This window comes from Telopea speciosissima, chromosome 1 (assembly GCF_018873765.1).
Source record: "Telopea speciosissima isolate NSW1024214 ecotype Mountain lineage chromosome 1, Tspe_v1, whole genome shotgun sequence".
NCBI lineage: Eukaryota > Viridiplantae > Streptophyta > Magnoliopsida > Proteales > Proteaceae > Telopea > Telopea speciosissima.
In genome coordinates, this window is record NC_057916.1 from 58,600,893 (window position 1) to 58,613,939 (window position 13,047).

Sequence of the window (13,047 nt, forward strand, 5' to 3'; positions counted from 1 at the left end):
CATTCTATGCTTGAGTGTGAGAGCAAGAAATGTGTCGAGAAATACCATGGGTCCCCAAAAAAGAATCATGTTTCTGAAACTCCCCACCCCCATCAGTTTGGATACATTGAATAGTTGTGGAGAAAAAATTTTCCACCAAAGCCTTAAACCGAATGAACACAGGAAAAACATCAGATTTACGAACTATTGGAAACAACCAACTATATCTACTATAGTCATCAACAAACAATACATAATAGCGAAACATATCATGGGAAACCACGGGTGCAAGACCCCAAACATCACAGTGTATTAGAGCAAGAGGTGAAGTAGTAAATGAAGAAGAGGGAGAAAGAGGGAGTCTGACTCTTAGAACAATTACAAGCCTTACAGGAAGTAAAAATCTTTTGAGAAATAGGTAAATCAAAAGAACTGATGATGCTCTTCACAGTCTGAGGAGCTAGTTGCCCCAAGCAAGAATGCCAGTGATCCACAGAAACACGAACTGCCAAGTTGGTAACTTCAGAAGAGGACCTATGGGTGACCGGGAGAGAGAGTCCATATAGACCATTCTTACTCCGGCCTTGGTATAATAGCTGCCCTATCATCCGATCCTTATTAAAAAAATAATGGGAATGAAACTCAAAAACAGAGTTATTGTCAGCACAGAAATGTTGAACAGCCAATAGATTCCTATGAATACCAGGAACAAAAAGAACATTCGATAAAAGGAATTCATGAGTCGAAGCATGCAAAGATAAAAAACCAGAACCAGAGATGGACAAACCTTGACCATTCCCTACAACAATTTGTTCAAGACCACAGAAATTGGAACTAAGAGCAAGATTGCTCATATTTGCAGTTAGGTGATTATTAGAACTAGAATCAAGCAGCCAGGTGGAGTAAACAATAGGAACATTAACAGTAGGCAAGCAAGTATTACCCAATAAAGCATGATTGAAGTGTTGGGGCAATGAGAAGCCACATGCGCATAATGGCCATAGATTTGACACACAGAAGTATTCACACCAGCAGTCTATGTAGAGACCTTACCAGTAGAACTCACAGAAGAGTCACGATAACAAGAGGAGTTGGAAGAGCGACCAATCCCTGAGTCACGAGGCTGATAGTTTTGATCCTAATAGCGGAAGGACTCCTCTGTATTGCACGATGAGGAACGAGAAGATGAACGACCAAACCACAAAATTGAGAGAATTGATTATTGACATAACACTGATTGCTCTGGTAGAGAGCATTTTTTGCAGAATCAATTACAGAGGAAGGCGCAGAAGCCACATTGGCAGTTGCAATAGTAGCAGTGATATTATCAGAGACTAATTGAAGGTAACTCTCATGATAGAGAAATTTTTCCAGCTTAGAACTAAGTCGAATGGATGTCGCAAAATCCCTGAAGTCTGGGCCAAAACCACGAAGATTTGTGAGAACAAGATCTTCGTCACCGATCGGCTGATCGATCGCAACACTAGAGTCAGCAATAGAATGAAGCTTAAGAATGTATGCTGCAGCAGAGTCAGAGCCCTTCTGAAGGTAAGACAAGCCGTCCTTGAGATCAAGAATGTGTGCGCGAGATGAGGGCGCATAAATTTTGGCTAGGGTTTCAGTTACGGTTTGGCATATTTTTTATCCAAAACCTAACCTGGATCCGAATGTTGGTCCGGAACCCGAGGTCATAGCACCGTGTACGTTATGGAGTTTTGATTCGATATTCGAATGGATAGAAGATAAAGAAGGAATCCCGGTGGTAACTCGCTACTTGTCGTCAAAATGACTAATACCTTCCCCGTGCGATTGTGGGATCCACACACAGATGTACAACTCGTGGTAAGAGATCCTAACCCAGTATTAGGTGTTTTAGTATTATAACTATGTCCGTGTGGGTTCGCATACGGGACGCATCGACTTTTTGGGTGTTCTGACATGAAGAAAACAAAGACAGCAATCACAGGTTGATGTGCTAGTCAATTGCTGCATCGACTAGAGATTTTTGTCACCATAGTTTTGGCTCCTAGAGGCGCGAGACCCAGTGTTTTGAATCCGGGATCTCGCCGTCGCATCCCGAATAATGGATTGTAATGTTTTCCCCAATATTTTGGGACCTATGGGGCCCAAAAAATCTAAAACTTGTGCTAGGGTCGGCTTAAAACATAATCAAATAAAGCCCCACTAAATGACAAATTTTACAATTAGTGTTGGAGTCGATTTAGGTAAGATGTTAAGCTATTAAATAATTAAACCCTATCTAAACTAAAAAATCGACTTAAGTTGGAATTAATAAAAAATTAAAAACCTATCTAATCTATTCATCTACACTATTCCAAAATATAATCCAATATTCTACACTATTCCAATCGATTGAAACTAAAGCAATAAACCCACACCGACTCATGTTTAATTTAATAAAGAAATTGAAACCTATCTAATCCAATATCCTACATTATGTCAACCGATTGAAACTAGAGCAAAGGAGAAGAAGCAGGCCGATTGAAGGGCTGGTGTTTTGATCGCTCCCTGCTCTAAGGTAAGTTCATCAAGCTCTATCACCCTAAACCCCCCCCCCCCCTTTTATGTTTAATCCTTCCTTGAATTCATAAGTTCTTTTAATTTCTTTCTTGAGATGGAATTGAGTAAAACCATCTCTTAATTTCCCCACTTCAAGGTAAGTCCTTATTTTGGCTTTAGATGGTCTAATCAATGCCGAACTCCCACACTTACTGTTGAAATTCAAGCTAAGGAGAGGGATCTTGATTCAGCCATAAATGGTTGAATGCTAAATTGAAACAAGAACTGCAACCATCGCTGTACCCACTTTAAATTTCCCAAATTTGTCAGGTAATTGGGTCATAAAATGGGCCCAGCCCATAGGAATGATCGTGTGAATATTATTCTCCGAACAAATTTGGGGAAATCTGATCAAAACCCCATTAAAACCCTGTTTTTCAGTGATTTTGGACTGTTGTGCATCTCAGGTTGATAACCCGGTTGATTGCTGTATCAACCTGAGAATGCTATCTCAGTCTTTTAAACCATTGCCATGTCTGGTTGATGTCCCGGTTGATTACTGCATCAACCAGAGAATGTTGTCTCAGTTTTACACCTACTCCCATCTCAGGTTGATGTCCCGGTTGATTACTGCATCAACTTGAGATGCTGTTTCACTCGTGAACACGTCCTAGACTTTACCTAACCTCACTCCAAGGTAACCTTAGGACTCCATATGACCTTAGGCACTTTCTAACACATGTGTGTTGGTTTAATAATCATAGGACATAGTTTCTCGGTCTTCGAACCTATCGACAACCAACTCGAGAATCAATCTAGCTACGCGAACGCAAGTAATCAAGGTGAGTGGGAATATGCCGTACATGTAGGTGTAATACAGTTGTTGTGCTATAATATGGTAATTGATTACGTTATTTCTCATTCTTATTTCTTATTATTGTTATGAGAGTTAAATGGAAATTGTTGAAGTATGATATTATTGTTGGCATGCTTTGATATTATTGTTGGTATGCTTGCATGTGATTGTTAGAATATATGTCGTAGTCGGCTTGAAAATGAAAGGTATGGTATGCCGTAGTATGGGATGCAGGAGCACTGTACACTTTATACTATGTTCATGTAGAATGGCATGTGGCTAGGGATCAACATCACCCATACTACGAACCCTTGCCAATAGGGGTTAAGGTGTTGGATACCACAATTGTGTGAGGTTAATGTCCTGAAAGGGCATTGGTCGTTCAGTAGACTCATCGGGTCATTAGGACAGGTGGTGTCGATCGTTCCATCAGCCAATAGGGCTGGTGCTAGCACAGTGGTAACTTAGAGGGCTGGTCAGGCTGACCTTGGGAAGGGATGTTGGAGCCGACTGGTTTTCTCTGACAACTCAATGGGTGTATCATAGATGGGGTTAGAAACCCGCACCAGGGATACATGTATTAGGATTGTAGTAGTACCTTCTCACCTAGACTTAGTTTTGTTGTTAGGTGGATTAAATTATAAAAACTGAACCTCATGCATATAGGATCATGTTTGTGTTGCATCTCCATGCATGGTTTATTTTTCATTCACAGGGCTCGGTGGAGCTCACCCTCGTGGAATATTTTCTTTTAGATTATCTTGCAGGTGGATATGATAGTAGTAGGAAGCATTACTTCGAGGCGAAGGTTGGTGACTACAATGATCGTGCTGGTGCAGACCCAGAGGGTTGTGACCCCAATCATGCGAACGATTAGGGTGTCCTAGGAGAACAAGGACTGATGTTGTGGTATTATCTTTATGTTCTATTTTGCTAAATACCATCCTTTTTAGTGGATGAGTTTCCACTATTTATATTTTAGAATAGTTGTGTGTTGGCTCGATGGTTGTGAACTTGGGAATATCGAGCTATTGGAACTTTAATGTAAATAATATATATAGGACTTGTAAATATTTACTTTCCCTACACTCTGATCAATGTAACACTTGTTATCCCGATATTGTGTGGTGCTTGTGACGTGTATTTACTGCATCTGGATCCTGATGGTCTCTAAATACATCGGATATTCGGGTCAACCATCGAATCCTCCCAAGGGGGTTCGGGGTGTGACAGTTTCCTAGGCGTGACGAGAAATGGGAAAGCTTATAATCGAAGAAATCACAATCTCAGAGAGAGACGAGATGATCCAACTAAGGATAAACTGATCCTGACGATCCTAAAGTAAAGCAAGAGTGGAGGATAAGCTGATCGTGACGATCCCTTGTGGCCCCGTGGGTGGCCAGATCCAGATTTTTTCCTCTGTCGTGGCCCCGCCATGTGGCCATGCACATGTTCTGCGACGCCGCCCAACCCTAAATTTTCCTATAAAAAGGGGGGTTCCCCCCCTCATTTGAAAAATCGAAGTTTGTGGGAGAGGGGGTACCCCCAAAGCTCCAATTTTCCAGTTTTTCCTTGTTTCCTTGTTTCAGGGCTCTTCCCCAGCCTGATTCCAAGCCTTCGAGCCTCGTCATTCTGTCTGAAGTCCAGGCTATCTGATTTTGGCTTCCTCGACCCTTTTTGCCCAAATCTAGGAAACTTCCCATGGCATAGCCACTCTGTCTGACCTTTGAGCCCCTAGTTTCCAAAGCCTTGGAATGCCGTTATTCTATCCGAGGTCTTAAGATCCGACACTTGCAAGCCGTTACTCTATCTAACGAAGGGACAAAGCCAATCTTTTGCCTCCACCAGTGCTGGGGGATGCTGTCCATCTTGCATAATGCATTTGTTTAAAGCATACGGGTATACATTTCTTCCTTTAACTTTTAATTCCAGTACAATGTAGTCCTTTCAAATATTCTCATGTAGTGTATAGTAGTTACTATAACATAGTTTAATTTAATTAAACAATTTATGCATCATTATTTAGCCATATATGTGGGTATAGGACATTCATAAAGGGAGAATATTCGAAAACAAGCATCTAGTAGAAAGACAGTTTTATCCGGGCGAGGTGGGTGCCTAACACCTTCCTACTCTTATAACCTAACCACTTACCCCGAATCTCTGACTAGACCAACCGAAGTCTCTTTGCCCTTCTAGGGCTACACCAATGGGTCCTAGGCCCTAACCTTAGGTGGCAACTCCTTTTCATTTCATTGAATGACCCCCATCCCCCGAAAATCATGACCCTTGAGAAGACGCATTCCTTCTCTCCAACAGAGGAGACAATAACCAAACCAACCCCCCATGTCATTGAAAGAGCGTCGGACAGGGACCGGATCCTCACCGTGGCGACTTCGCTGGGGAATGATGGTCAAGCTTACAATACTAGATGCTACCATTGAACACTCTACATTTATTGATTGAAAGATGTTTGGCTAGCCCCTTTTGTTGTACTAACTGCATCATGCATCATGTTTGAAGTGAAATCAAATGATGAGGGTACTCCCTATTGTACCTCTATCCCCGGGGAGGTGGGGCACATCATACTAAATACTCTGAGATCGGATGATAACCGCTTCCTGCACCACTATCATGCACACACAACACTTCATCAGAACACACAGCCCCATGATTAGTCATTGAACCCCATGTGTAGTCATGGGTAATTTGCGGTTAATGCCACAGTCCTTGATATTTAATGTACGGGTCTAAAATCACCGATGAGGGTATTCACTAGTGTGTCGTGGGGTATTCCGCTACTCAAGAAGGGCACTAGTTTGATTACTCTGAGAGCACGTGATCTATTCCCCAGGTATATCAAAAGAACCACGTACCTGTAATTCGCTATCACGAGCGATAGGTATATTGGTCCTATCAAGGATGACCTTATTCTATCCTATCTGCCAACCTATTGCATGCATTATGTAGGAAATTAGACCATATATGACTAGGATATGCCACAAACTAACCTCGTAGCTTTTCGGGGCCGAAAGTGGAACGATCAGTAATATACCTTCTCTTAATGCATAATACCAATCAGGGAAAGAATTCTATTTGTCCCTCGATGCACGTTGCATATCCATTTAGATCAGTGTATCATAAAATGTAGGCTTGATTGTCCCTCAGAGAAAGATACACTGTCTAAATAATGTGACAATGATAGAATTCTAATGAGAGGTACTCTTTATTAGGAAAAGGTGGATCATTAAGAGGTCCTCGATTAGATCTCCTTATGATGATTCAAATTTGATCTCCGAGAACTATTAAACGATTAAGGATCTACGGCAAGCTTGCATCATATCACAAGATCATAAGGGTTATTCCCGAGCAGTCTTGAACGTAGATGCAAACTTTGCCATTGACTATCCGAGTAAAATGGAATCGAGAGACCAACCAACGAATTATCACTTTGTTTGTATACATACATGCGTGTATATATTTGCTTGTAAACACAAATTATAAAATATTAAGACAAAATAAAAAATGAATCTCCCCACTTGAGTCCTAAATTTGTCCCCTTTTACCTTTGCAAGGCACAATTCCGTGACAAAGAAGATCCTCGTTACCTGTGTGGAACCGACATGGCGGTCGATTGAATCGGGCCGACTTCCACCAGACTCCACCTTCTGATCTTGTTGAAAATTCTAGTTCACTTCCCTTGATTTCTAGTCCCCCAACACAAATTCCAACAAGGTCACCCCCTGTTATGAGCACCATGGATCCTCCAGAGGCCAATTCTTCAGAGGAAGCACTTAGTCCAGAAATGGTTCACATGCGAAGGGAAATAACAGAGATGAAATAGCTAGTTAAGCAGTTAGTCCAGTCAGTGTAAGGTCAATCTCAAGCAAACAATGCACAAACCCCGGGAGAGCCAAGGGTGACCCTAATGATGTCTAGGGCACAAGCCAGGATCATAATAGAAGAAGAGGATATAGCCATCAATGCTCCCCAAGACCCATCCGAAACAGAATAGGAGAAACAGATGAGGGAGAAATTTAAGAAGCTCAAAATGGCAACGAAAAGAAAGGTTATTGCAAAACCAGAAGAAGACATGGTCTACTTTGCTGGAGAAAGAATACCCAAAGATTTCAAATGGAAGCTCGACAAGTTCGATGGGATAGGAGATCCCCGAGATCACTTGAAGATTTTCATTATAGTGGCCAAGTCGTGGAATCTCACAGAAAATCAAATGGGACAAGCATTCCTTTACTCGTTAGAAAGATCAACTCTGAGGTGGCTAACCCAATTGGACAAAACTCAGACTCAAACTTGGTCAACAATTGTAAAGGCATTCACCAAACAGTACTCTTACAACACTGAAGGGGACATCACCCAGCGTGAGTTGGAAACCCCGAGGCAAGGAGCCAATGAGGTATTTTCTAACTTCATCATGAGGTTCTGTGAAAAGGCGTCCAAGATATGGGACCGCCCGAATGAATCAGAACAGGTTGAAATCATATTGGAGAACCATGGAGAGTACCATGATCGCCTCTACTATCAACACATCAAGACCTTCGAAGCACTCATAGCCACTGGGAAACGCATTGAGGACAAGCTCTTTAAAGGGAAATAGGCCCAGACTTTAACCAAAGAGGCTCCCAAATCTTATTCTGGCAAGAACAATAGAGGAGAAAGAGGGAAAGGCCCAGAAGTGAATGCAATTACTACCGTTCAGTACACCGAGAAGCAAATTTCACCAACAGTTGCTCCTTCTTGGGTAATCCAGGCTGAGCAATCAACCCCTCCCAGACAGTTTACCTTTGGTAGTATGACACCCACTCACCTTTTCTTCAAACTCAAGAGGGAATGGATGTTAGATGTTGTACCACCGTGACCAGTAAATACGGCCAATCCACCTCAAGGATATAAGCTAGAGTGGCACTATTATTACCACAATCAGAAGGGTCATCAGACAGACAGATGCATACACCTCAAACATGCAATCCAATACTTGATAGATGCGGGGAAAATTGAATTGAAGATAGGTCAACAGCCTAATATCACTACTAACCCTCTGCCAGATCATGGAGTGAACATGTTACAAGAGGATGTTCCCTTTAAGGACCCGACGATCCTGATTTAACCTGTGAAGCAAGAGCAATGGCTGATGGATGCTCAAATCTGTAGGGCTATCCTAGCAGCCCAAAGTAAGGAGAGTAAAAAGAAAAGAAAAGAATTGAAGGCGCTAGGACAAGAGCCGAATGAAGGATTCTCCGACTACGTTAGAAGGTTCTGTAAAGAAGCTGAAAGGATACAACCCCATCTAATGGAGGAAGAACAAGTGGGGATAATCCTAGAGAATCTACATGGAGTGTATCATGAATATCTTTACCCTCAGCGGCGTAAGATACTGAAAACATTCGCCACCCTGAATGGGTCGCTTGATGAAGGTGAACTTGACTCCCCAAGATCCTCCATGGGATCTGTGAATGCTTTGGAAGAAGGGACAACAGGTTTGGATCCGACCACTCTAATCTGCCCCATAAAAGCACCTTTGAGGGAATTGAAAATAGTATGGAGGGACAAAGAGCGCCCTCATGTGGCAAATGGATCTCCTAGCAGAAGCAAGAACCAATATCAGTAACTTCCTGAAGGAAATGTACAAAGAATAGATGATCAAAAGTCAGCCAATGCCATTTCGTTGTCGGAGCATGTACTCTCGAAAAAGGAGAGTGAGAAGACTGATGGTATGTGCTTACTGTGCGAGGACATACTACAATGGAAAGTTCAGAGGAGGCGGACAGCATTGTGACTGAGGAAAAGGCCTAGCCTCTGACCAATGGATGATGAAGCTTAATTTCTAAAGAATGGACTCGATAGCCTTGGACCCAATGCGCAACTGAGAACATTCGAGTTCACTGATTATGAGATCAGTTACATGGCATATGTGGAAAATTCGGAAGGTGAAGAAGACTTCATAGTTCACATTCAACCCATTAAGGAGGGGTCATCTAAAGACAGCATGAGAACCATTAATGTTAAACCCATGCCCAAAAATATGGGCTAGTTTGAATTTTTGGTTATGAGTCCAAAACCCGAGGTCAAAGCTACCAGTACCTTGTGGAGCATTGACCGAGTGGTCGAGATAAAGGACGTAAGCCCATTGGTGAAGACCTACATACCGTTAAGAATGCAAACACCAACTCCTTGCAACTATACAGTTCACCACCAACTGTACAGCCTAATGTAGGTGTCAACCCTTGATTTCAAAGGCCCTACCCGAATAAATGATACATTAGGTCTAAGAAGCATGTAGGTGAGTGGTCGCGCGAAGGCCTTGGCCTATGGTTGATCTGACACAAAACATCAGAGTGGTTTCAGCCTGTTTTGGGTTTGAGATCTGACTAGGTTTATGATTAAGTTCTAGTATAGGTTGATATTGGATCATACAAGCCCTCACATGTCATGATGAGAACTCAATTCCATACATGCATGTTAAATCCCAACTCGAAGGTCAAATTTGCTACTCTAGCAGATTGACCCATGTTTAATTAAAATGGTATAACTTCATCATCCAAACATCATTTGCTTTGATTCTAATTCTGATAGAAGTTAGATTCAGAGATCTTAATTTTATTAGTAGGAACCATTGTCCAATTCTGTCTCCAGGTGATCTGGAATTTCACTTCAAGTTGCTATCATGGATTGAATTCCTCTATTCTGGCAGATTGACCCCTGTTCGATTAAAATGCCATAACTCCACCATCTGAACCTCAATTGCCTTGATTCTTGATTTTGAAAAAACTAGACTCATAGGGATTCATTTTGTTAAAAGAAACCATTTTCCGACTCTCCCTCCAATTGAGCTTAAATTCAACTTCAAACCCAAACTTTCCTATTATTGCTGTCTCTGGTCGATCCACACTGGTCGATCCGAATCAACCAGTCCAATGAACCAGTGCTACTGTCATGTGTAAATTTCATTTCTGGTGTGTGGGGCCCAGTGTCTCGCACCCTAAATCATCTCCCCGTACTTCAATTAATCTGTGGGATTATTGTCCCGACAACGTGACCATGTGGGGCCCACCTATAAGCGTAGGTGTAATTAGAATAGACCTTAGAATGTGTTTTTAATCCAAGCGATCCCTAGCCAAACATGACCTAAGTCAGCTCCTATATAAAGCACATCCATTTCAGAATACACCCTATTCATTTCGTTGAGAGGAGAAGGAGAGAAAGAGAAGAGAAGAAGGGGAGCTTGGATCCATTCTCCAAGCTTAGAAACCTTAAGGTATCGATCTCCAGCTCTGTTTCCTTAACCTCTGTGTTGTTCTTAACTCCTACATATAGCCAACTTCATGGTCTTGATATGCACTCTTGATCCATCATGCCTATATATGAGTTTCTATGGATTTCTTGCTTAGATGCTAGGAGATTCTTACATGCATGTGAAGATCTGCCCCTCTACACCCCTTCTCTATTTTCTCTTGGGTCTAGATTTGTCATATTTATAATTCTAGCCTGGGAATGACAATCTCCATGCCCCATTGTAAGTTTAGATTGAAGTTTTATGATGTATGACATGTTTTCCTTGCATGCATGTTGAATCCATGGCCTAATACTTGTAACAGTGTTGTTATAGTGTAGTTCAAACCCTTCCATGTATGAATTCTACAAATCTTTAAGTAGGAAACCCATGCATGATGGCTATGTTGAGTCATGAACCCCAAGATCACCATGTATGTTCAATCTTCTCATTCAACCATGAAATCCAGCTCAAATATGACCTAGCTGTGTTTGCTGATCATGAATCCCCACTCACTTTGAGTTAAAACGAGCCAAATCCTCAGAACACATCAAATTTCTTGGGTTGTACAGTCACTAGTCGATTGCCACTGGTCGATTGGATGGACTAGTACCAATTGACCACTACCAGAAACCTTGACCAAATGCAACCCTGGTCAGCCCAGGGTCTAGCACATCTTGTGTGGAGTCTTTTTGTGTGAAACATGTTGTGGACCATGCCCTATGGCTGTCCTATGGGAATGAATTGACTCTCAGGAACAGTTTCGAGCAACCCATTTATGATTAGGAAGAAACCTTGACCAAAGCCCTGATGGAACCACTGAAGTATCACCTAGAAACCTTTTTGGGTGAAACCATGCCCTTTCCCCTAAGGCTCTCTTCAGTTTTGCTGCTATGACCCTACTAGTCGATTGCCACTGGTCCATTAGATAGATCAGTACCAATCAACCACTACAGGAATCTTGAACCTGTGATGCCTCTGACCTATCCCAAGGTTTGGAACACCTTACTAGAAGCCATTTTTGTGACCCAAGTTGTGAACCATGTCATTCCAGCCCTGTTATTGTATTTGAGCAATGGGTTGATTGCCACTGGCCCATTGGATAGACCAGTCCAATCAACCAGTATAGACCTTGATTGAAAAACCTGACCTTAGCATATGGGATTACTTAGAATAGTACCTAGGGACCCCCTTGGTGTGAAACCATGAACCCTTCCTAAATTTTTGCTATTGCAGCCCTACTGGTCCATTGCCACTAGTCCATTGGATGGACCAATACCAATCGACCACTACTGCTATTTTTCCAATTTTGGGTGTGGCCTTGGTTTGGAAACTAAACCAAGGATACCCCTAGTCTCTTTAAGTAATTTAATACATATTAATATGTAATCCTAATTTATTTACCTTAGGCTTTAACAACTTGCCCGGCGACATGTATCGAAGTGCTTTTGAGGACCGGCAATCCTTTGAGTAAGTGGAGCATAGCCAAGGTGAGTGGAATTACACCATATGTGTAAGTATAACATAGCTATGGATTTATGGAAAGAAGAATAACCTACTTTACTTTTCTCATTTAAATCCTTATGCCTTATTAGAATTACATGAAGGGTAATTTACATTGCTTTCTTTATAAATTCTTATTTCTTATTAGAATTATATTGAGAACTGTTGATGGATTACTTGTATAAAATTACTAGTCTAGATGTTGTAGCCGGCTTAGAAACAAGGCTGGTGGTGGCCCGTTGAATAGGATGCGGGGCACTACCTGACTCGTACTATATCAGATAGAATGCATATGGTTAGGGTATCATCCCCTATGCTACAAACCCTTGCCAACAGGGTTAACGTGTTGGTCAATATCCTGAAGGGGCATTGGTCGTTTAGGAGACTCATCGGATCATTAAGACAGGTGATGTCGATTGTTCCATCAGTCAATAGGGTTGGTGGTAGCACAGTGGTAACCTAGAGGGCTAGTCGGGCTTACCTTAGGAAGAGATGCTGGAGCCGATTAGTTTTCTCCGATAACTCAATGGGTGTATCGCGGGAAGGGGTTAGAAGCTCGCACCAGGGATACACGTATTGGGGATTGTAGTAGTATTTCACTTTCCTTAGTTTTGTTGTTAGGTGGAGTAATAAATATAAATGATTCTCTTGCATATAGACTCATGGTTGTGCTTACATGTGCATACATGGTATATATTTCATTCACGGGCTCAATGGAGCTCACACTCATACATATTTTCTTTTAGTTAATATCGTAGGTGGACATTTCGATGGCTAGGAAACTCATCACACTGCGGAGGATGATGGTGATTATGACCATTTGTGTCACACCCCAAACCACCCCCTAGGAGGATTGGGTAGGTGACCCGAATTGCATAATGGCAATTCGTCAAATCCCACG